Raw genomic sequence first — 27,790 nt, 5'->3', positions numbered from 1 at the left:
GAGGAGTGGCCAGAGCAAAAGAATGTCTTCTGGACATGACTGGACTGGCACCTCACAGCAGCTGCGGTTGCCTGCGCAAGACCAAGTCAGCATTCAGCATTCTAACATGGAATGGGAAGGAGATCACAAGCTTTTACCCATAACTGAGAAGCTGCTGAGAGATGATGGCTTCCTGGGAGAGGGAGAGTCAGTTTTCTTTAAGAATGTGGCCCTTAGTAGGCTGACATGTTCCAGTGGATGGTCCCATACCTAGAAGTGTATGGATAGCACAAATGCAGCCCAAGGGTTATTAGATTTCAATAAATAAATAAATGTGAGAGAGAGAGAGAGAGAGAGAGAGAGAGAGAGAGAGAGAGAGAGAAAGAAAGAAAGAAAGAAAGAAAGAAAGAAAGAAAGAAAGAAAGAAAGAAAGAAAGAAAGAAAGAAAGAAAAAGACAAGAAAAGAAGTTATAGGATTAGGGCTGTAGGGGCAGACCTAGGAGGAGTTAAGAAGACAAGTTGTGGGCTGGAGAGATGGCTCAGAGGTTAAGAGCACTGACTGCTCTTCCAGAGGTCCTGAGTTCAATTCCCAGTAACCACATGGTGGCTCACAACCATATGTAATGATATCTGGTGCCCTCTTCTGGCCTGCAGACATACATGCAAGCAGAACATTGTATACATAATAAATAAATAAAATAAAAAGAAGACAAGCTGTGATGAGTGGGATCAAAATATTCATATAAAATTCTTTAAAAAATTAATCAGAGAAACTTTAAGTATGCAGCAATGATCCACTGCAAGTTCTTAGAAAGACAAAGAGAAGCAAAACCTAAAATCAATTGACAGAAAGAAATAATAAAGATCAGTGTAGAAATCAATGGTGCTTCATAAAAATGACCAAGGTGGGGCTGGTAAGATGGCACAGTGAGTAAAGACATGCACACAAATACACACACACAAACACATGCATGCACACGAATACACACACGCAAATATACACATGCAAACAATACACACATGAACACAAATACACACATGCACACAAATACGCACACAAATACACCAATAAAAATGTAATAAAATTAAACATGAAAAAGGAGACTGTATAAAAAAATCAATGAAGATTGGAGGATCATTAGGATCATACTTTGAAACCACATATCTAATGAATTAGAAAATCTAGAAGTGGATTAATCTCTAGATATATGACATGCCAAAATTAACCTAAGAGCATATAAACAACTTAAATAGATAAATAGGTAGATACACAACAAGCAACGAGATTGAGGCAAAAAAAAAAAAAAAATCCCAAATAAATGCCGGACCTAGCTGGATTCACCTCTTAATTTTACCAGATCTTTGTAAAATTATATCAATGCATCTCAAACTAGTCCACACAATGAAAAGCTGATTCTGGTGGCATGTGCCTATAATTTTAGCACTTGGTAGATAGAGGCAGAAGTAAAAATAATTTAAAGTTAATCTTGTCAGAGTTCAGTAAGAAAACAGAAAAATCACACAATGGTTTGAACAGAAAAAAAATCAACACATACAAAAAAGAAGACGGAAGTCGTGAAGGGTTGGCTACGTCATAGGAGGGACAGCGGGCGTAAGAGGCAGGTAGTACCCCACCACCCCCTACCCCTCACCCCTGAGCTGAGATAAGGAGCTCAGGCTATCTTTTCACAAGCTTGGCAACCAGACCTCACTGTGGAGTGTGAGAGCTTCGGGAGCGGCATTCGTCGAAACGCTGATTTCTGGAGTGGCAGAGAAAGCCATCCACCCAGAAGTTGCTTTGCTTCAGAGGAAGCCGTTGCAGAGCAAATATCCACCATGCCTCTGCCTATGCAGAATTCTCAGGTAAGCGCCATCTCATTCATAACAGAGGCAGCATCTCTGTTATATTCGTTAACTCTTTTTTATTCTTCAGTAGTCTCATGCAATCTATTTGTACTACACACACACTCTTCTCTCCTCTCCAACTCTTCCCACACCCCACCACATCACCTTCCCAATTTCACTTCTTCTTCCTCTCCTCCTCCTCCTCCTCCTTCTCCTCTTCTCCTTCTCCTCTGCCTCCTCCTCCTCCTCCTGCTTCTGCTTCTTCCTCTTCTCTTGGTAACCCACTGAATCCTATTAGTACTGCCCATATGAGCCTTTCCACTGGGGAATAAGTCATTTACCATGGGTCACACGGAATAAAAAGGCTGACTTTCCTTCTCTCAGCATCCATCACCGGCCAAAAGCTCCTCTGGCAGTAGTGGAGCCTTGTGACGCCCTCCCCATCCATGCTGGAGTATTGACTGGCTTGACCTTGTGTTCATCTTGAACGGGCAAACAACAGCTGCTGTAAGTTCATAAGTGCAATGGCCCTGTCATGTACTAGAGACACTCTTTTTCATCAGTCCCTGCTGGTGGCTATGTCAGAGGAGCAGCAGGTGGCAATTGAAGTTCAAGGTGTCAGCCCACCGGGAGGAAACTCCCTGATGGGTCACTCTTGGATAGGCAAGGCCCCAAGACCATAGACCCTGGAATGTCTTTTGCTTCTGCTGTGCCTTTGCATATTTGCTACTGCCATCTTTCTCTGGCATCTGGCATGGTGAAAATGGGTTTGAGGAGATCCCCACTGCCTGTGATGTCATGTGTTTTTCTCATGGATATATCCCACTCTACTTGGCATTTTTACCTGTGGACTGTTATGAAGATGATTCCTCCCTAAGCTGTACTGTCTAATTGATAATAATAATGTTAGCTTGTACAGAGTTTTGATGAATAAAAATAAATGCAGGAATTGTTATACAGCTAGGACCTATGGGTTTTACCTAAGGAGCTGCCTAGATGGCAGCTCAGGTTAATGATTAAAAAGAAAACAATTCAGTCCCCAGGAGGCAGGGTGGCTCTAATTCGCTTAATGCTGAAAGATGTAGTCACAGGTTTTGGTGTGCATCACTCGCTGAAACAGAGCCTCAAAAAGATTAGATCAGATGTTTTGATAATAGTTTTAAAATTAATAACCCCAGAAAACAATCTAAAGTTCACAAGGACACATCGCTGAGTTATACATTCATTAGGTTAGAGTCAAAAGTACAAAGCAGCCCAGTTGCTGCTAGCTGGTGTACTTTCCTTGCTAGGTTTGGTTGGTGATCAAAGATGATGAGGAATTCTTTGTGTCCACTTTTGCCCTCAATCTCCTGATATAAGAAACTATTGATAAGTGGATATGCACCCCAAAGATTTAAAATAGAGCTGACTGATTCTTTTTCATATATGAACGTTTAAGTTTGTGATTCCTTTAAGATTCCTTATAAGATTACCCTTCAAGAAAAGTAATAAAGTAATTGGCCCTTTCTTTGTAACAGCAAAACTGCAGCCTGCCAGTAAAAGACCTGACAGAAAAATATCTTGTTGGCATACACACTTAATCTATAACAAGTTGTTTAGGTATAAATGTATGTGGGTCCACGGTGGTAGCATTCTGAACCGCCCCTTGGGGACCCACCCAGCATCCTGATGTCATCTTACATAAAGTCCCTTTTAAGAGAAAAACCCTCCCCTCCTTCCTTCTTCTTCCTCCTTCCTTCCTCCCTTTCTCACCATGAGGTAGTGCATACCTCCAATCTCCCTCTTCCTTTCTCTCTCTCTCTCTTTCTTCTTCTTCTTTTTCTTCTTCTTCTTCTTCTTCTTCTTCTTCTTCTTCTTCTTCTTCTTTTTCTTCTTCTTCTTCTTCTTCTTCTTCTTCTTCTTCTTCTTCTTCTTCTTCTTCTTCTTCTTCTCCTTTCTACCCCCCTCCTCTCCCCCTTTAATAATAAAACTTTCCACATGGATGCCATATCTGCATGGTGTGAGGAACTTTCCACGACACCCCACCACCACCTGCTGCATCTGCATGGCATACCTCCTTGGCTGCTACAGGGCACCTTGGCCCAAACCTGCCAAGGCCTCTCAAGCACCATTTTACAAAACTTGGGATAATTTTTTTTCACCTGAAATATGTAAAATGTTTAATCTTGTAAGGGATATGGAAAACATGCTGTTTTTTACTGTTTGTTTTGTATTCACTGTAATCATTCACTTAAAAAACAGAATGTAACAACATTATAATTTGTATATTTCCTGAAAGATTTTGCTGTGATACATAAGCTATAAGGGGAAGAAAGATAGAGTTAAAATGGGCTAGAAGAAAAACATCAAGAATGAGAATTAGAAGGAGAACATCAAGAATGAGAGAAGGAAGTCACCAGGAAAATAATGAATAGAAAATGCAAAAGAAGAATAAAGAAAAGGTCTGAAGGAAACCCATCAAGACAGTGAGTGTCTTTTCCCTAACCCCCTCAGATAAAAAAGTCTTAGTATGTGCCGATACTGTGGCTTCCTTCGAGCCCTGGACTGTCTGGAGGCTGGTCCTCCAGGCAGCAATAAGTCCCCCTGACCCCTGGCTCTTACTATCATTCTGTCTGATTTTCCACAATGTTCTCTGAGCCCTGCTTAGAGAGAGGTGTAATATAGATGTCCTCGTTAGGACTGACTCCAGAGTCATTATTCTCTGCATTTTGACCAATAAAACAAGATTATTAAAATCACAGAATTGAAAGACAAGGAAGTTGACTAAGGTAAAATGTACCACAGAGATGAGAAGTGGAGCAACATTAGCCTAAGGAAACAAAATGAAATTATAAAAAAAAAAAAAAAAGGAAAACTCTCCAGGAATCAGCCTATAGAGGTTTTTTGTTTTTGCTTTGTTTTGTTTTATTTTGTTTTTTTAAAAAGCCAAATCTGTGCTAGGTTCATGTTTTAGGGGAAGAAGAAATAGGACAGAAGTGATGACTGCCCAAGAGGGGTAAAAATGCAACCACCTCAGCCTCAAGGAAGCTGCACCCATATTCTAAAGTTTGTGGAGCTCACAATAAAGGAAGTCTCAAAAAGCTACTTATATGTCTCTACGGGAGACAATTTTTTATTATGTTAATGTGTAAAAGGAAATAGTCTCAGAATCTGTACTTGAATCTTCCATCACCTGTCTTTGCATTGCATTTACAGGTAGATACATATAAGTTTCTAGCACGCTAATTAATATTGTACAGGAAACCATGTTTTATCCTAGTACTCTGAAAGTTTAGATATAACAACATTCATTGGAAAAAGAATATGCAAAAAGTCTAACAAAGTCCATGGAATTCTGTGAGGATTTATATCCTGATGCTCACTGATATTCATAAATTAAGTTAACCCCGATTCCAAACCAAACAAGCAAAGAGAAAGAATGGAGTGCTGAGCCATCCTATCCCTTCCTGTCTGTGAAACTGTTGCTTCTAGACAATGAGAAGCATGGACTCAAAGCTAACCCTCACCCGCAACCCCCGCCCCAAACCCATGATGGTTTCAGAGCTTGTGTCTGATGCTTCATTTATTCTCTGCTCACACATTATAAGAAATGATTTGGAATCTCCTTCCAGTCGTCCGGGAGGGTTAAGACAAGGGACAATGGCAGAACTGTTTTTTTTATTTAATACAATATAAAGGCCAAATAGAGATTTAGGTTATGCTTCTGTACCATCTCCAACACAGCTACTCAACTCTGCTATTGTAGTTTGAAACAGTTGCTGACATTATTCAAATAAGTGACTATAACTTTGCGATAATAAAATGTTATTTACAGATGTAGGCATCTGGACAGATTTAGCCGATGGACTATAGTTTGAAAACTCATATAGAATATTTAAAAAGGCTGGAAGAAGCAGCTATGGTCTTGTGGAATTGTCTATATTGAGATGAAATCACCTTGCTTTCAGATTGTTACATATTATGCTTAAATACAAGAACATACCTAAGACCACTATGCTAATAGTTCAAAAACACAGAGAAAAGCATAGGCTATGACCATAGAACAAGCGACTTCCATGTATATTTGATTTATTTTTCACATCCTTATGGGTTGCCTATGGCATATAATGAACTATGTTTTTTTTTATATAATGCTAAGTACTAAAAGGTACAAAAACATGGATAATATTTAGACCCTTTCATCAGGAATCCAGGAAGCCCAATATTATAAATAGTATGTTAATAAATATACATAATACAAACTATATATAGAAATGTGTCATGAAAAATGAAAACCTTTTTTCTAGATGGGGAAGAAATTGCTTTTGTCTGGCTGCAGGAAATGTGGAGGTTTCTAGGAGACCAGATCCTTTTCTTCAGGCAAATGATATCCAAAGAAGGTTTGCCAAACACAGTCAAGCAGAGATCAGAAAGGCAATACCCAAAGGGCTACAAAACAGTGGTCAGTAACAAAACAGCAAAAACTGTGGGGAATAAAAATGAGCAATTTTTTTTATAGGAATGTAAAACAGATGACTTAATGTAGATAAGGCCAGAAAGAAAGTTAAATAGGACAAGACTTAGTAAGACTTAGCAGTTGGAATGGGTAGATCCAGATGTGTACGGTGTCAGAGCCTGCCAACGAGTTGACTGGGTATCTAGGTGGACGCGTGCGGATGGAAGAGACAATGAAGAAGACAGAAAAGAGTCGAGAGGTCTGCCAGTCAATGCCGGACAGCCCCGAGTTTATTTCACAGCCAGCTTATGTACAGTTTTCAAGGACAGAAGTAGAACAACGCACAGCACAGGCATCCAGCCACTATCTATCCTGTCCTTGAGTCAAGGAGCAGGCAATTTCATAGTCTATCTCAATGTACCTCCAGCTGGCATCAGCAGCCTACGTCTAGCTAAATAGTATGCTTCTTCCCCTGGGCTAATCAGGACTTTCTCACAGCCCTGGAGCAAGCAAGCCTGAACTCTATTGACTCAGAATAGACTTCAGATTCAAACTGGGAAACTGAGTCAGTTGTGGGCTCCCACAATATATATAGAAGTTTATATGGTTTTTTTAGGCCTTATGAAAGAAAAGTTATCTAGGCTGTATGTGATGACACATACCTTTAACCCCCCACTCCAGAGATAGACATAGGCCTCTATCTAGCTTAGTCTTCTACATGGAGAGCACCAAACCAGAGCTATATGTGAGACCCTGCCTCAAAAAGAAATCTAAATTGACCATACATATTTGGAAGGAGAGAAGAAATAACAGCAAATAACTTAAATCAAATTAAATCAGATGAATACTGGCGGGGGTGAGGGGGGGATTACAAGAACCACAAACTAAATACTTGGACTGCATTCCTGACATTCCACGGTAGCCACACACCTCACACATGTCTCCACCTGACAAAGAATCCAAACGAACATTTCCTCTAAGCTGATCAAAATCTGCTGTTGGTAGTAAAGAAGATGTCTTTTAGCTTCATAAAACATTGCTAACCATGGCAAATTTTTCATATTATGGTCAAGTTTGGGAAAATCTTTACATTGCAAGGGTTTCAGGGCATTTCAAGTGATCCTGCACAGTAACTAATTTTAAGTTTTCCTGGGAAGGATGACCAATGTGTCGCTGCTATTCTCTGCTACTGGCATTAGTTTTGTGCTATCTTTGTTGAAGGAAGAATTATGAGTTAAGAATGCAAATATTTTCCCAAGGTGAGTTTGAATGATGCCTCATGATTAATAAATATCAAATAGACCAAGATCTGCCCATTACTTCATTTGGCAATACATTTCCTCTTAAGAAACTCAGAGGAGAATAATCTTGTGTGAGAGAGAAAACTGAAATATGGCATTATCTGTAGGCCACAAAAGTAGCACTTCAGTTAAACCTAATTATGAAATGAGACTTTCTACAGTTGATTCTTATTACCTACTTGAACCTAGCATGAAAAAGAGAAAGCTAAATAATTTGACACATGTGAAAAATGTACCAAACGAATCATCTTTGTAAGGTTCATAAAATTATCACTAAAGCTTGATGAATAATAAACTTATCATCGTATGCTTTTACTGCCATCTGGTGTTCAAAAGTATATATGATGTTTTCAATTAAAGATACCATATAGAAAGAATAAGCAACTTAATTTTAATTTTTTTCAACCTGGAGTCTTTGTTTCCACATTCCAGGAATTATAAGATTTTTATATTAAAAACTGATAGTAAAATAACTAATCATAAGACCATATAAGTTTCTAGGAATTCATGCCTCATGAAATCAGAAAAAAGAAAGAATTCTGTAACTGTTATGACAGGAGTCTCCCATCAGAATCTCAAGCTACCAACAATGTCTCATTCTCAATGAAGTGTCCAACCCAGCATGCTTTTCTCCACAAATCTTGGGCCCAGAAAGATAGAATTAGTTAAATTCAAACTACACTTAGCTGTTTCTCTTATTTAAAACAATGCTTTAGTTTCTGACTAACCAGATAGCCCTACTAAAAGCACATAAGTCATTTAACCAGTCAATTTATTACCACCATTAGATAAATCTTTAAATTTTATTAAAATTTGCTTGGTCAGTTTTATTTTTCAAAAAAAAAAAACTTAAATAGCCCACGATGAAAATAAGAGTTTCTTTGAAGTCTTCAAAATAGTTAATTGTTTTCACTTTTATTTTATTTGTGTGTGTGCACACACAGGTGTGTGCATGTTGTGTGTGGGTGTGTGCCATGCACACCACATCTATGAACATGAGAGGAAAACTTTCAGAAGTTATTTTCTCCTTCCACTGTGGCTCCTAAGAAGCAAACCCTGGGTTGGACCTCCCCTCTCCTTCCCCTGTTACTACAATGACAATATAAAACAGCTGTACATATGTGGTGTTAAGTGCAAATTAGTATTATATCCAGAAGCTTGAGGGTGAGAAACAGTGTCAAAGAAAATTACAAGTTAAAAAAAAAATAATTACAAATATCAAAAGATTCAGAAAGTCCCATCATGTTTCCATGTGTCTTCAAGTGAGATTCATTTTATAAAACTAAAAGTTGCAAACTACACTCCCATCAGCTCACAATGGTACTTAGAAGGCAGCAGCAACATAGCACAGAACTATTATCACAGCACATGCCTAACATGGTTTGTTTTGTGTATCTCCATGATTGAGCTAAGAGATACTTTGGGAGCTGGCAAAATACTGCTTCTGGGAATATCTGTGTGCATGCTCTCAGAAGAGGTGAATATTTGAGTGGGTGGATAAAACAAATAAGATGTCTCCACCAATGTGAGTGGGCATCACAAAACCCTGACTAGTACCAAGGCAGAGGAGTGGTTTCTCTCCTATTGGAAGCTGGGATAATGGGCCTCCCATTTATAAATCTTTAGACAAACCAGAATTACATACCTCTGATGCCTTTTAGTCTCCAGTTGGCAGACAGTGTGGGATTCTCAGCCTCCAAAGTTACAAGCTGATTTTTCATAAAGATAGATAGATAGATAGATAGATAGATAGATAGATAGATAGATAGACAGATAGATAGACATAGACAAATATAGATATAGACATGGAGAGAGAGAAAGAGAAACTTAACTAATCCAATCCATGCTCCTAAGAACAAGTAAATGAATGCTCACTGTTCAGTCCTTAGGAAAGTGAACAAGTTGTCACCTCCTGTACTACCTGTCTCTACAGAGACAGCTGCCCCAGGTCAATCAGTCTAGGCCCACAGAGGCCAGAGCTGTTTTATCAAACACAGTTAGAATGAGTCTGTGTGGCCTACCAAGAACTCAGAAATAGTGGATAAGTTCCTTCCATTTCATTATCAAACAGTAGATTGCCAGGGGTGCAAGGCCATTGCCTGATTGGACAGCTCCTTGTTTAAAATGTTGAGTAGACAACAACTGAAGTTGAATTGTGTGGGTGGAAGTGAGAATTTTGCATCTTAAATGACAAGCAATACCAGTAAACTTTTCAAATCATCCAACAGGGCATGCCTTGCTGTGAATTCACCTTTGATTCCTAAGCATGTATGTTATCTCTCCTATCATTTACCCTCTAGGAATTCATTAACAACTGTGAGTGATTTCCCCCTCTAAAAAGAGCTTATGCAAATGAGATATTTTTTCTGCATCTACAGAGGAAGCAATTTTTTCCTTATTAGTTTCTGATTAATCCAGGTGCTATTAAGTTTCACCTGCTGATTAGAGATGCAATGTTTGAAAAGCTCCTAGAAATATTTCTTGAATTATTTATCTTTACCCAAAAAAATTTATTCTGGTTACAATATTGGATATTTGATTTGGAGGTGATAATTCTTACTTATAATCAATTCCAACACTATTCCTCAAGCTGAATCCAAACATAATAAACAAGGAAAAGCATAAATTTCACTTGCTACTGAGTTTTGCTCATAATTTTTTTCTTTACACCCCGCATTAAAATTCAGATGCAATTTCAGGAAAATCACTAAAAGATTTAATTACATATTGTACTTTCTCTAAAACTATACTAATAGAAGAGTCAACTATCAATTATCTATTTTATTTTTAAAAATTTATTATTTTAATTTATCTGTTTATCTAACCCATTCCACAGAGAATCACAAAGAAGTAGCATTGGGCAGATTTAAAAGTTATTTCAAAGGATCCCCAAATCCTGATTACAACCATGCTCACTGATCATTTCAATATTTCATAGTTTCCTCTGTATAGAAATTATTTCCAATAAGTACACACTAGCATTATTGTACATTTCTAGTAAGTGCCCAAGCCTTTTTAAGGTCTTATATTCAAATAAGATCAGTATGAAAGCATCACTGTCTTCCATATACATGAAAAGCAAGCTCCCCAGTGGCTGCTGAAGCTTTCCTCTACAAGATGAGTGATTCTGTTTCCCATGGGCTTCATCACAGACCTCTAAAGTTCAGTAGTCTTTTGTTTTTGTTTTCTTTTTTTATAGTATTTTTATTTTATAATTAACTTAATTTCACATATCAGCCACGGATTGTCCCGTCCTCCCTCCTCCCATCCCCCAGCCCTCCCCCCAATCCACCCCCCATTCCCACCTCCTCCAAGGCAAGGTTTCCCCTGTGGAGTTAGCCCAGCCTGGAAGACTCAGCCAAGGCCGGTCCAGTCCCCTCCTCCCTACACCAAGTCTGAGCAAAGTGTCCCAGCATAGGCCCCAGGCTCCAAAAAAAGCCAGCCCATGCACCAAGGACAGGTCCTGGTTCCACTGCCTGGGGGCCTCCCAAACAGTTCAAGCTAATCAACTGTCTCACTTATCCAGAGGGCCTGGTCCAGTTCCATGGGGGTTCCTCTGCCACTGGTTCACAGTTCATGTGTTTCCACTAGTTAGGCTATTTGTCCCTGTGCTTTTTCCAATCATGGTCTCTATATCTCTCGCTCATACAATCCCTCTTCTCTCTTGCCAATTAGGCTCCCCGAGCTCCACCTGGGGTTTGGCCGTGGATCTCTGCATCCGCTTCCATCAGACACTGGATGAGAGTTATCATGACAGCCAGGGTGTTCAGCCATCCCATCACCAGAGCGGGTCAGCTCAGGCACTCTCTCGACCATTGCTAGTAGTCTACAGTGGAGGTATCTTTGTGGATTTCTGGGGACCTCTCTAGTGCTCTGCTTCTTCCTATTCCCCTGGGGTCTTCATTCATCATGGTATCTCCCTCCCCATTCTCCCACTCTGCTCCTGATCCAGCTGGGACCTCCCTCTCCCCTAAGCTCTCTTTCCTCTGACCCTTGCCCTCCATTAACCCCCACCCCCACCTCCAGTTTGCTCATGTAGATCTCATCCATTTCCCTGTCATTGGGCGATCCCTGTGTCTTTCTCTGGGTCCTCTTTACTAGGTAGCCTCCCTGGAGTTGTAGGTTGCAGTCTGGTTATCCTTTGCTTTATGGATATCCACTTATGAGTGAGTATATACCATGTTTGTCTTTCTGAGTCTGGGTTACCTCACTCAGGATAATGTTTTTCTAGTTCCATCTATTTGCCCGCAAACCTCATGATGTCATTGTTTTTCTCTGCTGAGTAGTACTCTGTTGTGTATATGTACCACGTCTTGTTTATCCATTCTTCAGTTGAAGAGCATCTAGGTTGTTTCCAAGGTCTGGCTATTACAAATAATGCTGCTATGAACATAGCTGAGCATGTGTCCTTGTGGTATGATTGAGCATTCCTTGGGTACATGCCCAAGAGCGGTATAGCTGGGTCTTGAGGGAGATTGATTCCCAATTTTCTAAGAAAGTGCCATATTGATTTGTTTTTGTTTTCTTGACCAAATGTTAGCTTGTTCATTCATTTAATAACGTAATTCTTCCAAGACTCCAGAGTAACTGAAAGCATCTGGCAGATCTTAAGTTTTCAGGATAAAGCATTTAGAAGAATAAAGACAAACAAAGAGTATATACAAGGAGGAATGAATGCCTTCTACCCATGAACATATTTCATTTCATGTTGCAAAACTTTTTTTATTCTACTCTCATACAATATATCCTAAGCACAGTTTCCCCTCCCTCCTCTCCTTCCAGTCCCTTCCCTCTCCTCCCCTCACCCCCAGATTCACTCCTCCTCTGTTTCCCTTCAGAAAAGAGCAGGCCTCCCAGGGATATTCACCAAACCCAGCATAACAAGATGCAATAAGACTAGGCACATACCCTCATATTGAGGCTGGAAATTGCAACCCAGTAGGAAGAAAAGGGTCCCAACAGCAGGCAAAAGAGTCAGAGACACCACCAAGCCCCCAAGTTAAGAATCCCACAAGAACCTGTCCCTGGTGCTTGAGCTGACTTTTGGGAACCTATTCCCCAGCCTGGGTTGCCTTGCCCAGCCTTGATGTAGGGGGAGGAAGCTTGGTCCTGCTTCAACTTGATGTGCCATGCTTTGTTTGCACCCATAGGAGGCCTACCCCTTTCTGAACAGACACCAAGGAGGAATGGATGGGGGGGGGGCAGAGGGGAAGGAAGAGGAGGAGAGGAGGGAGGGGAAAACTGTGATCAGGATGTAAAATAAATGAAAAAAATAATTAATAAAGATGAAAGAAAAAAAGAGTCCCACAAGAAGACCAAGCTAACAACTATACGTGCTGCCAAACTTAATGCAACATGAACAACACCATTCTTGGTATTCTCTGGGTAAAACTACCATCACTGTGAAGCTGTGTTCAACAGGGCTTTTTGCTTTAGAAACCAGGAAGCATTGTGGGAATAAGAATCACTGTTTAGTACTAGAGAATCGAGGAGACAAGCACAGTCAGCATCAGAAGGGCAGGGAGCATGTCCTCATTTCAGTGGCGCCACACAGTGTCACAAGAAGTGACATTTGATAGATCAAGTCAGCAGCAAGAGATGAGCACCAACAGCCTGAGAAGCCTGCTTGGATGGTCAAACTACCCAGGAAAGATAAGAACCTGTTCATCCCACTGGGTGAGACTAAGACCACTACCACATTTTTTAGCCAAATTTGAAGTAAGCCTTATTAAATACTGGCCAAGATGATGAACACTGGCCACGTCCATACCTAGAATTCCCAGACAGGGAAGTATAAAGGCAAATCCCACTAGGTCATGTACTTTCCACCTTTGTCCTATCAAGGGCAAGCATATATCCTGATGTATTTCCTCGTTACCTATTGCCTACATGTGATCAAGCACATCCTGCGCAACTGGGACAACCCACACTGTTTACTGAAGTGAAAATATGTGGCTTGTTGTCTTACATGATTAGTTCCCAGCATCCCAGGAAGTTATCTGTCCTTGGACAGGTGGGGCTTACATGTGGGACTTGCAGGTTAGAGACATTTTTGTTTTATAGATCTCATAAGCTGTACAGCAATTAAAACTTATGATGTTAGCCCTCACAAACTATAGCCATACTGCTTCCTGGAGGAGAGAGCATTCTCTGTGAGATATGCCTTCAGTGTATCACGTGAAGAGTCATTCTATGGATCTCTGCCACAAACCACCAGTTTCCCACTCTTGGATCATTGCCCTAGACCTTCGGGTAGCCTTCCCATTCCTTGCCTTGTCTTCTTCTAAATTCTAAAACAAGTGAAATGAAATCAACCTTTCTGACCATGGCATGAAAGACACACCCTCCCCAAAGCCCATGAAGCAACCCCAATTCCCATACACAGGCTTGATTCTCATCATGTTCTTCAAAGCTCTACTGGCCCACTTAAAGTACTTAAAGTACCTTACTGACCCACTAAAAGTACTCCAGTCTCATCTTAGAATTACAGTGTGGAGGAAAATAAGATGGTTGTGAAAAGCAGGAACAGAATAGGAGTCTCAAGCAGCTTTTCGTTCTCTCAACTTCTTTGGTTTCAAAAAAAAACATGTGGTAATGGCTCACGCCTTTAATCCCAGCACTCAGGAGGCAGAGCCAAGCAGATCTCTGTGAGTTCGAGGCCAGCCTGGTCTACAGAGCGAGATCCTGAACAGGTACCAAAACTACACAGAGAAACCCTGTCTCCGGAAAAAAAAAAAAGAAGAAGAAGGGACCTAAACCAACTGATAGGAAATGACGCAGTAGATCGAGGACAGAGAGAGTAAAAAAAGAGAAGAGGGGATCTCTTCTTAAAGTCTCAACAAACTGCTACACCTAAGCTGTTAAAAAGAGCAAATTTTATTAGGTGGGATTCTGTAAGTCAGAAATCCTACAGCTCTCCAGACCCCACAGGCTCAAATCAGAGTAGTGACAGGTCTGTATTAATTAATTAATTCGTTGGTTAATTAATTAATCAGCTCTGGAGCTGATTCTATTTCCATGTTTATGAAAGGTCATTGGCAGAATTCAGAGCCACGGAGCTGTACTGAGGCACCTGTCAAATTCCAGCTGTGGGAAGAGGTTGTTTCCAGTTCCTCCAGCCTGCCAGAGTTCACAGTAACGCTCAATCAAGTCTTTCTCATTCTTTGATTCTCTGATTTCTTTTTTTTCATTGTAGTGCTGAAATACTCTGCCTTCGTCTCTTGTATGTGTGTTGGTTTGGGTAGGTTTTTTGTTGTTGTTGTTGTTTTTTAAGACAGGTTGTATGCAGCCCAGTCTGACCTCAAAATTCCCTCTTGAGCTGAAGATGTCCTTGAACTTCTTGTCCTGCTTCTTCTGCCTCCTTAGAGCTGGGAGTACAGGCAGGAAGGCACTGCCATGCCTGGTTTAAGATGGTGATGGAGCTGGAACCAGGGCTTTGAGCATGCTACCCAAGGACTCTTATCAACTGAACTACATCCCAGACCTGCCTTTTTTTATTTTTTTAAAATGTATTCTTCTCTCACATATTACATTCTGATTTAAGCTTCTCCTTCCTTCTCCTCTCCCAGTTCCCCCACCCACCCATCCCCATGCACTCCTCCTTCGTTTCTCTTCAGAAAAAGGCAGCCCTCCCATGAATATCAACCAGACATGGCATATCAAGTTGCAGTAAGACTAGGCACCACTCCTTATATCTCATTAGGGTACTCTTATATATATTTGTAACTGGATTTTTCGCAAGTGTGGTCTGTGTGTGTGTGTGTGTGTGTGTGTGTGTGTGTGTGTGTGTGCTAAATTCTTTTTTTAAAAAGACGTTTATGTTGCATAAGCAAGGCATAAATCTAACAAAGGTTCTTTTCAATCCTGTTTAAGACATTTCAACCTGCCTTGTCTCTATGCTCATTTCAATAGTGCGGCCAAAAATCCTAATACTGAATCAGTGATCATGGCATTTCCATGGCAACACACCAGGGTGCCTCCGGCATGAAGCCATCTTCACTTAACACAGCATAAACAATTCACCTGATTATGGGCTATTAAAAGGCTAGACACAAGAGCACATGAACAGAAAAAGAAAAGGACAGGGTGGTGATGTAAATTGCTTTACATTTTGGCTATCACTAATAAGCCAAGATGAGAAAGAAGATCCCGAGAAAATGGTGTAGCATTCTTCTGGCTGATTTTGCTAAAATTGGACAGTTCTCTGCTAGCTGACATTGTCAAAGGGCTTCCACATGTCCCTTTTGCTTTGCAGATTTTGAAATGTTTCTTTCTCCTCCTAATTATCCACCAAAAAAAGTCTTTTTCTTGCTACATAAAAAAATACAAAAGTGAGAAAATTTATTTTATATATATATATATATATATATATATATATATATATATATATATATATATATATCCGCTATTTGGGGACAAAGGAAAGAAGAAAAGAATGTATTAATTTGAATTTTTACATAAAAAACAAAACCCAGAAAACTGCTTTAAAAATTATCACCCACAATGATTTTCAAAGTACTCCTGAATTCATGGCACTCTCCTGAGAGGTACTCAGTCAACTGCCCAAATTGCCAGATTATATGCCCCTCACCTGAGGTTTAAGACACTCCAGACACATCCTCACTGAAGTATGTATCTTTGTCTCTGCTGTCAACAGATGCATACTGTCTGTCTATCATATTGCTTTTTAAAATTCAAATACCTCTGAGATTAGAAAAAAGTTAATAAGTCACATTAAACTTAATGAGCCTTATCTTGAACAGTATCTTATTATATCACTGCTTAGAGCTTGTGGTCATCCTTTTATTTATTTATTTTCTTTCTTTTCTTTTTTTTATTATTAAGAAATTTTCTACTCAGTTTACATACCAACCACAGATTCCCCCTCTCCTCCCTCCTCCTCCCTCCCAACCTTCCCTCCCAACCCACCCCCATTCCCACCTCCTCCAAGGCAAGGTCTCCCATGGGAAGTCAGCAGAAACTGGTACATTCAGTGGAGGCAGGTCCAAGCCCCTCCCCCTGCACCAAGGCTGTGCAAGGTGTCCCACCAAAGGCACTAGACTCCAAAAAGCCCACTCATGCACCAGAGACGGATCCCGATCCAACTGCCAGGGTGCCCCCTAAACAGTTCAAGCTAAACAACTGTCTCCCCTATGTAGAGGGCCTAGTCCAGTACCACGGGGGCTCCACAGCTATTGGTCCACAGTTCATGAGTTCCAACTAGTTTGGCCTGGTTGTCTCTGTGCATTTCCCCATTGTGATCTTGATGTCCCTTGCTCATAGACTCCCTCCTCTCTCTCATCAATTGGACGCCTGGAGCTTGGCCTGGCACCCAGCCTTGGATCTCTGCATCTGCTTCCATCAGTCACTAGATGAGGGCTCTATGATGACAGTTAGGGTATTCACCAATCTGATTACCAGAGTAGGCCAGTTCAGGCACCCTCTCTACTACTGCCAGTAGTCTATGGTGGGGTCATCCTTGTGGACTCCCGGGAACTTCCCCAGCACCCTGTTTCTCACTATCCCCATGATGTCTTCATTTATCATGGTATCTCTTTCCTTGCTCTCCCACTCTGTCCCTGTTCCAGCTCGAACCTCATGTTCCCCTATGTTCTCATCCCCCATTCCCTACTCTCCATTACCACCTCCCTTCACCCCCAGTTTGGTCATGGAGATCTCATCTATTTTTCCTTCACAGGATGATCAATGTGTCCTTCTTAGGGTCCTCTTTGCTAGCTAGCTTCTCTGGAGCTGTGGGTTGTAGTTTGTTTATCCTTTGCTTTACATCTAGTATCTACTTATGAGTGAGTACACCATGTTTGTCCTTCTGAGCCTGGGTTACCTCACTCGGGATGATATTTTCTAGTTCCATCCATTTGCCTGCAAATTTCATGATATCATTGTTTTTCACTGCTAAGTAGTACTCCATCGTGTATATGCACCATATTTTCTTTATCCATTCTTTGGTTGAGTGGCATCTAAGTTGTTACCAGGGTCTGGCTGTTATGAATAATGCTGCTATGAACATAGTTGAGCATGTGTCCTTGTGGTATGATTGAGTATTCCTCAGGTATATGGCCAAGAGTGGTATAGCTGGGTGTTGAGGTACATTGATTCCCAATTTTCTGAGAAACCACCATACTGATTTCCAAAGTGGCTGTTCAAGTTTGCACTCCCACCAACAGTGGAGGAGTGTTCCCCTTTCTCTGAATCCTCTCCAACATAAGCTATCATCAGTGTTTTTGATCATAGCTATTCTGACCGGTATAAAATGGTATCTCAGAGTCATTTTGATTTGCATTTCCCTGATGACTAAGGATGTTGAGCAATTCCTTAAATGTCTTTTGGCCATTTGAGATTCTTCTGTTGAGAATTCTCTGTTTAGTTCTGTAGCCCATTTTTTTTAATTGACTTGTTCGTTATTTTGATGTCTAGTTTCTTGAATTCTTTATATATCTTAGAGATTAGCCCTTTGTCAGATGTGGGGTGGGTGAAGATCTTTTCCCATTCTGTAGGCTGTCGTTTTGTCTTATTGATGGTGTCCTTTGTCCTACAAAAGCTTCTCAGTTTCAAGAGGTCCCATTTATTAATTGTTGCTCTCATTGTCTGTGCTACTGGTGTTATGTTTAGGAAGTGATCTCCTGTGCCAATGCATTCTAGGCTACTTCCCACTTTCTCTTCTGTCAGGTTCAGTGTAACTTGATTTATGTTGAGGTCTTTGGTCCACTTGGACTTGAGTTTTGTGCATGCCGATAGATATGGATATATTTGCAGTCTTCTACATGTTGACATCCAGTTATGCCAGCACCATTTGTTGAAGATGCTTTCTTTTTTCCACAAAGAAGTTTTGGCTTCTTTGTCAAAAATCAGGTGTTCATAGGTGTTTGGATTAATGTCAGGGTCTTCAATTTGATTCCATTGGTCCATATGTCAGTTTCTATGCCAGTACCAAGCTGTTTTTATTATTATAGCCCTATAGTAAAGCTTGAGGTCAGGCATAATGATGCCTCCAGAGGTTGCTTAATTGTACAGGATTCTTTTAGCTATCCTGGATTTTTTGTTTGTTTGTTTTTCCATATGAACTTGAGTGTTGTTCCTTCCAGGTCTGTGAAGAATTGTGATGGGATTTTTTTTTTTTTTTTTTGGTTTTTCGAGACAGGGTTTCTCTGTGTAGCTTTGCGCCTTTCCTGGGACTCACTTGGTAGCCCAGGCTGGCCTCGAACTCACAGAGATCCGCCTGGCTCTGCCTCCCGAGTGCTGGGATTAAAGGCGTGCGCCACCACCGCCCGGCGTGATGGGATTTTGATGGGGATTGCACTGAATCTGTAGATTGCTTTTGGTAAGATTTCCATTTTTACTATATTAATCCTGCCTATCAATGAGCATCAGAGATCTTTCCATTTTCTGATATCTTCTTCAATTTCTTTTTTCAGGGACTTAAAGTTCTTGTCATACAGGTCTTTCGCTTGCTTAGTCAGAGTTATTTCAAGGTATTTTATATTATGTGTTGCTATTGTAAAGGGTGATGGTTCTCTGATTTCTTTCTCATTCCGTTTATCATTTGTATATAGGAGGGCTGCTGGGGTTTTTTGTTTTTGTTTTTGTTTTTTTAGTTAATCTTGTATCCTGTCACATTACTGAAGGCATTTATCAGCTGTAGCAGTTCCCTGATAGAATTTTTGTGGTCACTTATGTATACTATCGTATCATCTGCAAAAAGTGAAAGTTTGACTTCTTTCTTTCCAATTTGTATCCCCTTGATCTCCTTTTGTTGTCTTTTTTGCTCTAGCTAGAACTTCAAGTACTATATTGAATAAATATGAGGAGAGTGGACAGCCTTGTCTTGTTCCTGATTTTAGTGAAATCGCTTTGAGTTTCTCTGCATTTAATTTGATGTTTGCTGTCGGCTTGCTGTGAATTGCCTTTATTATGTTTAGGTATGTTCCTTGTATTCCTGATCTCTCCAAGACCTTTATCATGAAAGGGTGTTGGATTTTTTCAGAGGCTTTTTTCAGCATCTAATGAGGTGATCATGTGGGGTTTTTTATTTCAGTTTGTTCATATGGTGTATTACATTGATAGATTTTCATATGTTGAACCACCCTTGCATCCCTGGTATGAAGCCTACTTGGTCATGGTGGTTAATTTTTTTTTATGTGTTCTTGGATTCGGTTTGTCAATATTTTGAGTGTTTTTTTCATCAATGTTCATGAGGGAGGTTGGTCTGTAATTCTTTTTGTTGCATCTTTGTGTGGTTTTGGCATCAGGGTAACTATAGCCTCATAAAAAGAGTTTGGTAATGTTCCTTTTGTTTCTATTGTGTGGAACAGTTTGAAGAGTATTGGTATTAGCTCTTTGAAAATCTGGTAGATTTCTGTGCTGAAACTATCTGATCTTGGGCTTTTTTTTTTTTTTTTTTTTTTTTGGTTGGGAAACTTTTCTTCTTTTGGTTTTTGTTTTTTCAATACAGGGTTTTTCTGTGTAATTTTGGTACCTGTCCTGGATCTTGCTAGACCAGGCTGGCCTCGAACTCACAGAGATCCACCTGGCTCTGCCTCCCAAGTGCTAGGATTAAAGGTGTGCACCACCACCACCTGGCTGGTTGGGAAACTTTTAATGACTCTTTCTATTTCCTTAGGAGTTATTGGCCTATTTTAATTGTTTATCTGGTCTTGGTTTACCTTTGGTATGTGGTATCTATCCAGAAAATTGTCCGTTTCTTTCAGATTTCCCAGTTTTGTGGAGTACGGGTTTTTGAAGTATGACCTGATGATTCTCTTGATTTCCTCATTGTTGTTAGGTCTCCCTTTTCATTTCTGATTTTGTTGATTTGGATGTTCTCTCTCTGTCTTTTGGTTAGTTTGGATAAGGGTTTGTCTATCTTATTGATTTTCTCAAAGAACCAACTCTTTGTCTCATTGATTCTTTGTATTGTTCTCTTTGATTCTTTTTTATTGATTTCAGCCCTCAATTTGATTATTTCCTGGAATCTACTCCTCCTGGGTGAGTTTGCTTCTTCTTGTTCTAAAGTTTTCAGGTGTGCTGTTAAGTTGCTAGTTTGAGATTTCTCCATCTTCCTATGTGGGCATTTAGTGCTATGAATTTTCCTCTTAGCACTGCTTTCATAGTGTCCCATAAGTTTGGGTATGTTGTACATTCATTTTCATTGAATTCTAGGAAGTCTTTTCTTTATTTCTTCCTTGACCCTTTGGTGATTTAGTTGGGCATTATTCAGTTTCTATGAGATTGTAGGCTTTCTGTAATTTTTGTTGTTATTGAAATCTAACTTTAAGTCATGGTGGTCTGATAAAATACAGGAAGTTGTTTCAATTTTTTTGTATCTGTTAAGATTTACTTTGTGACCGAGCATGTGGTCGATTTTAAAGGAGGTTCCATAGGGTGCTGAGAAGAAGGTATATTCTTTTGTGTTAGGGTGGAAAGTTCTATAGGTATCTATTAAGTCCATTTGAGTCATAATATCTGTTAGTTCCCTTATTTCTCTGTTAAGTCTCTGTCTGGCAGAACTGTCCATTGGTGAGAGTGGTGTATTGAAATCTCCCACTACTAGAGTGTGGGGTTTGATGTGCGATTTAAGCTTTAGTAATGTTTCTTTTACAAATTTAGGTGCCCTTGTGTTTGGGGCATAAATGTTCAGAATTGAGACTTCATCTTGGTGAATATTTCCTGTGATAAATATGTAATGTACTTCCCAATCTCTTTCAATTGATTTTAGTTTGAAGTCTATTTTGTTAGATATTAGGATAGCTACACCAGCTTGCTTCTTAAGTTCATTTGATTGAAAAGTCTTTTCTCAGCCTTTTACTCTGAGGTAGTGTCTGTCTTTGAATTTGAGGTGTGTTTCTTGTATGCAGCAGGTTGGATCTTGTTTTCGTATCCATTCTGTTAGGCTGTGTCTTTTTATATATTGGTATTAAGGGATATTAATGACCAGTGATTGTTAATTCCTGTTATTTTTTTGGTGGTAGTGTTGTGTGTTGCCTTTCTTTGGTATTTATTGGTGTAGGATTATCTAGTGCCTATGTTTTCATGGGTGTAACTTCCTTAGGTTGGATTTTTCCTTCTAGAGTTTTCTATAGGGCTAGATTTATGGATGGGTATTGTTTAAATCTGGTTTTATCATGGAATATTTTGTGTACTCCTTCTATGGCAATTGAGAGTTTTGCTGGGTATAATAGTCTGGGTTGGCACCCATGGTCTCTTAGTGTCTGCATAACATCTGTCGAGGACCTTCTGGCTTTCAGAGTCTCCATTGAGAAGTCAGGTGTTATTCTGATGGGTCTGCCTTTATATGTTACTTGGCCTTTTTCCTTTGCAGCCCTTAATATTTTTTCTTTATTCTGTATGTTTAGTGGTTTGATTATTACATGACAAGGGGACTTTTTTTTGGATCCAGTCTATTTGGTGTTCTGTAAGATTCTTGTATCTTCATAAGCATTTCCTTCTTTAGGTTGGGAAAGTTTTCTTCTATGATTTTTAATATTTTTTGTGGCTCTGAGCTGGTATTCATCTCCTTCTTCTATCCCTATTATTCTTAGGTTTGGCCTTTTCATGGTGTCCCAGATTTCCTGGACATTTTGTGTTATGACTTTGTTGGCTTTTAAAGTTTTCTTTGACTGACAAATCTTCAATGCCAGAGATTCTCTCTTCCATCTCTTGCATTCTATTGGTTATGCTTGCATCTGTAGTTCCTGTTTGTTTACTCAGATTTTCCATTTCCATCATTCTCTCAGTTTGTGTCTTCTTTATTGTCTCTGTCTCAGTTTTCAAATCTTTAACTGTTTTCTTCACCTGTTTAATTGCTTTTTCTTGGTTTTCTTTAAGGAATTTATTGATTTCTTCCAACTTTTTGTTTGTCTTTTCCTCTATTTATTTAGAGGAATTTTTCATTTCCTCTCTAAAGGCCTCTACTATCTTCTTCAAGTCATTTTCAAGGTCAGTTTCTTCTGCTTCTTCTGCATTGGGATGTTCAGGTCTTGCTGACGTAGAACCACTAGGTTCTGTTGGGGCCATATTGATCTTTATGTTGTTGACTGTAATTTTGTACTGGCATCTACCCATCTTTTCCTCCACTCAGTGCAAGCAGTGTCTATGTTTGAGGGAACCTTTATTGGTCCAATCAATACTCTGGGTCCAATCAGAGCTCTTGGATCAATGGGAGCTCTTGGTCCAATCAGTGATGATGGACTCTGTGCCTCAAGGAGCAGCTGCAGTCTTGGAGAGTGGATGGGTTTGGGGTGTGGGGTAGGGCTTGTAGGTTACAGGGCCCATGGGGGATGGTGGCAGTATGTCCTGCCTGCAGAAGACCTGCCTGATGGCCTGAAACTGGGACTGCAATGTTTGGTGGTGTGGGGGCACAGGGTTGTGCCCCTGGACCCAAAGCCTAGAGGCTGGGGTGATCGGCTGTAGGAACAAAGACTCATCTCTTAGTCCACTCAATGCTGGCAGGCTCTCGCAGTCATCCCTTTAAAGGAGGACTAGAATCCTGGAGGCGCATGCTTCCTGTGCACCATCTAGGCTGCCTTTTTGTAACTTCTTCCTCAAATTCTGTGCTTGCTGTGCATTTCCCATGTTGGTTTTAACTTAGCCTTGACCTTTCACCAAGCATGTTCACACAAAACATTTTCCCCGTACACAGCTGTCTTAGGGATAGATCTCAAGGTTCTGTACGTGACCCCACCACCGGAAGTTTTAATACAAAGGGCTCGCTCTTCTCTAACAATCATTTTATCAGCAACAGTAAAATTAGTATTCCGCAAGTTCGACACTGTAATCTGATGGAGACTTACTGGACAAATATCAAATAAAGACAAAACAGAATTTCAAGATTGTCAGAAGGCTTTGAAATGACCCAGTGGAGCAGGGCATGCTCATTGATCTACAAACAACTAAAGGTAGCCATTTAAATAGTTGATAGCATTTATGAGCAGCTGCTTTAGCAAGACTTGGGGTTCAGCTTGAAAACTGAATTATGTTTTATGTGTAAAGTTTAACTGCAGTGATGACTTAGCCTTTAACATCTGCGAGATGAACCATAAATCATACTGTGACAAATACCCAGAAGAAATTACAGAGGTGTTACATATATACACGACCTTGACACAGTGGAAAGAGTGGAATCTTTAAGGACAGGAAAATTTTTCTCCCAGTTACAGTACCAGATAACTTACAAACCCTCCAACTTCTTTAGCTTCTCTGGCTATTAGTCTTCACAAGTATAAAATATGGAAGACACAAGGTCATATGATACCTTATCCCAACTGGATAATTTCAATAATGCTATTAATAATTACACAAGGACAATGGAAATGAACCCAGAGTGTTGACACATGCTAAAATGTATAATCATCTGTAAGATTAATTAACATTTGGGAACCAGAGAGATGACTCAGTGGTGTTCTTCCAGAGGACCCAGGTTCAATTCCCAGCACCCGCTTGGCAGCTCACAACTGTCTGGAACTCCAAGATCTGACATTCTTACATACATGCAGGCAAAACATCAATGCACATAAAATAAAAATAAATAAAAATATTTCTTTAAATTGGACTGGAGAGATGGCTCAGTGGTTAAGAGTACTAACTGCTCTTCCAGAGGACCTGGGTTCAATTCCTAGCACCTACATAGCAGCTCACAACTGTCTGGAATTCCAGTTCCAGGAGATCTGACACCCTCATACCAATGCACATAAGATGAAGTTAAATTATTTTTTAAATATATTAATTAATATTCAATATCTCTGAAAACAATGCTGTCAGGGAAAGGAAGTCATAGCCACACTGAAGGGAATCCACATTGGCAGAGCCACTTTGGAAGAAGACAGCTTGGTAGTTTCTTTCCAAATTAAACAGGTGCTTACCATATAATTCAGCAAATATACCTCAAACTATTACCTCAAGGAATTTTAAAAGTTATGTCCAACAAGGCAGCGGTGGTGCACACCTTTAATCCCAGAACTTGGGAGGCAGAGGCAAGTGGACCTCTATGAGTTCAAGGCTAGCCTGGTCTACAAGGTGACTTCCAGGGCAATCAGGACTATTAAACAGAGAAATCCTGTCTCAGAGAAAAAACAAAAAAAGTATGTACACACACACACATACACACACACACACACACACACACACACACACACACACACACACACATACACACACACATACACACACACACACACACACACACACACAAAAGGCACATGAGTGTTTACATCAGCTTCTTTCATAATTCCCAACACTCAGAAGCAACTAAAAATGAGTAAACAAGCCAGGTGGTGGTGGCACATGCCTTTAATCCCAGCACTTGGCAGGCAGAGGCAGGCGGATCTCTGTGAGTTCAAGGCCAGCCTTATCTACAAAGCAAGTTCCAGGACAGTTAGGACTGCTACAAAGAGAAAGCCTGTCTTGAAAAATTAAAAAAAAAATGAGTAAGTAACAAATGAATGAGTAAAGTCTGTTCTTTCTAGACAATAGGATGCCCATTCAACATTGGAAATGAATAAGCTAGCAAACCATTAAAATATACAGAGGCAAATTAAGTGTGCATTGATCAATCTGCAGAGGCTAGATATTGTATGTTTCCAAATAAATGGCATTCTGGGAAATACACAAAGATGGTGTAAAAGTCATTATTTGGCAAAAATTTTGAATAATGGAGAGATTAAAACATGGAACTAATTTGTATTTTTTATGACATGAAGCTGTTGTGAGCCAATAATAATGGGAATAATATGTCACTATACTTTTGACCAAACTCACAGAGGATACAGCCTCAAAGGGCAGATGTAATTCTCCTAACAGCAATCTCTGAAGCCTCCAGAAGGAAGATGGGGCCCCACAACAGCGATTCTACCTGGTTCATATTGAATCCATTGAGCTGATAGACACCACTCAGTGATAGGCTTTGGACTGCAGACTGTTCAGGACGGTTCCAAGATGGCTAGCTGAGAAGGCCCATCATATTATACTTCTAGCCAGAACTTCAGATAAGTTTTACCCATAACTCAGAGACTGACTACAAATATTAAGTCCAGTTCCTATGAGACCTAACCATTGCTTTAGTTTTTCACAGGATCCCACAGAGATACCATCGCCCCCTTCCCCCCAGACAGCAGGAAGCAATTCTAAGAAAACTACGCCCCCTCTCCCAGAAGGTTTTGTTTTCTCGAGATATGGATAATTGCCATCTGTTAGGGGTTGGTTTTAAGTTGTAATAGGGTTGGGGGTGGAACAATAAAATTTAGACTCAGTATTCTCCTTTAGAAAAGAAAAAGGGAAATGGATAGGTATATACTAAGGTAGATTATTGTATCTCCTAGTAAACTGATTTAGCAAACTATCAGCCTTGGATAATTTGCACTGATATGGATTCTTGTATATTTGATACAAATGTAAACTATTCTTTTTTTTTTTTTTTTTTTTTTTTTTGCAATACAATTCAGTTCTACATATCAGCCACGGATTCCCTTGTTCTCCCCCCTCACCTTCCCCCCAGCCCAACCCCCATTCCCACCTCCTCCAGGGCAAAGCCTCCCCCGAGGACTGAGATCAACCTGGTAGACTCAGTCCAGGCAGGTCCAGTCCCCTCCTCCCAGGCCGAGCCAAGCAACCCTGCATAGGCCCCAGGTTTCAAACAGCCAACTCATGCAATGAGCACAGGACCCAGTCCCACTGCCTGGATGCCTCCCAAACAGATCAAGCCAATCAACTGTCTCACCCATTCAGAGGGCCTGATCCAGTTGGGGACCCCTCAGCCATTGGTTCATAGTTCATGTGTTTCCATTCGTTTGGCTGTTTGTCCCTGTGCTTTATCCAACCTTGGTCTCAACAATTCTCGCTCATATAAACCCTCCTCTTTCTCGCTGATTGGACTCCCAGAACACCAGTAGCACAGACACTTGAGAGAAACAATCAATCAATGGGACCTCTTGAAACTGAGAAGCTTTTGTAGAGCAAAGGATACGGTCAACAAGGCAAAGTGACAGCCTACAAAATGGGAAAAGGTCTTCACCAACCCCACATCTGACAGAGGACTGATATCCAGAATATATAAGGAACTCAAGAAATTAGACATCAAAATGCCCAACAGTCCATTTAAGAAATGGGCTATAGAACTAAACAGAGAATTCTCAACAGAGGAAACTCAAATGGCTGAAAGACTTTAAGGAATTGCTCAACATCCCTAATCATCAGGGAAATGCAAATCAAAACAACTCTGCGATACCACCTTAGGCCTGTCAGAATGGCTAAGGTCAAAAACACTGAAGACACCTTATGCTGGAGAGGATGTGGAGCTAGGGGAACTCTCCTCCACTGCTGGTGGGAATGCAAGTTTGTACAACATAATGGAAATCAATGTGGTGCTTTCTTAGAAAATTGTAAACTATTCTTATATTCCTATTTAAGATAATTTGTATATTGATACAAAAACAAAACTATATTTGTCGTATTGTACACATGTTCCTACTCCTATTTGAAATATTTTGTATATTGATACAAATGTAAAATTATATTTGCCATGCTGTATGTATGTTCTACCTCTGTTTAGGATATTTTGTATATTGATACATATTAAGGATATTGTTACCATATTGCACTATACATTTCTAACTCAGTTTAAGAAATTTTGTGTATTGTCACAATTTTGAGGTCATTGTCCTTATATACTACATCTGTTTACAGACTGTTTATCTTATTAATGTGAAGCTTTAGTCCTTAGGTTATTTATGTAGAGAAGACTTACTGATTTATAGTCACCCGTGCTTGTCATTTCTATAGTTATGTTAGTTACATTCTCCAGATTTACAGAAACATATGTCAGATGGATAGGTAATCTTCAAACACTTCATAGACCTAGAGAACATGACATTTAAATGTTTTGATAACTTAGAATTCTGTTGATGTGAGACACGATTGCTCCTGGCAGTACTGATATGATCCCAAGAGAATGTTGAACTTCTAAGATATTTTTGTTTAGAAGTTTGTCTTCTTCTTGGCACACAATGGCCTGCTGGGCAAAGAACTGCCCTTGCTTCGACTGCTGACAGTACGAATGCTGTCCTTTCCAGACGAGCAGGACACAAGGAAAAGTGACTACTGAACTCTGCTATGACAGGATAAGATGGTCTTTCAAAATTCTTGCTTCTGAAAATGGTCTGTCAGATATTCTAGGCCTGTAACCAAATTGGATGTCCTAACAATGCTGAGAAACTTTAGGTGA

At 40.0% G+C, this 27,790-nt stretch overlaps 1 long non-coding RNA gene across 1 annotated transcript in view; it reads left to right on the top strand.

Moving 5' to 3' along the window:
- Positions 1-1,488: 1,488 nt before the first annotated feature.
- The window catches only part of LOC128118560 (uncharacterized), a 34,417-nt gene continuing 8,115 nt past the window's right edge, over positions 1,489-27,790 (top strand). Inside the window, exons 1-2 of the long non-coding RNA XR_008221260.1 lie at positions 1,489-1,842; positions 2,209-2,331. This is a non-coding gene — a long non-coding RNA (uncharacterized LOC128118560). The remainder of the gene's footprint in view (positions 1,843-2,208; positions 2,332-27,790) is intronic.

This window comes from Peromyscus californicus, unplaced genomic scaffold, assembly GCF_007827085.1.
Source record: "Peromyscus californicus insignis strain IS unplaced genomic scaffold, ASM782708v3 Scaffold_22__1_contigs__length_63687245, whole genome shotgun sequence".
Classification (NCBI taxonomy): Eukaryota; Metazoa; Chordata; class Mammalia; order Rodentia; family Cricetidae; genus Peromyscus; species Peromyscus californicus.
Note: the sequence above shows the minus strand (reverse complement) of the source record. Positions and strands in the feature narration are given on the sequence as shown.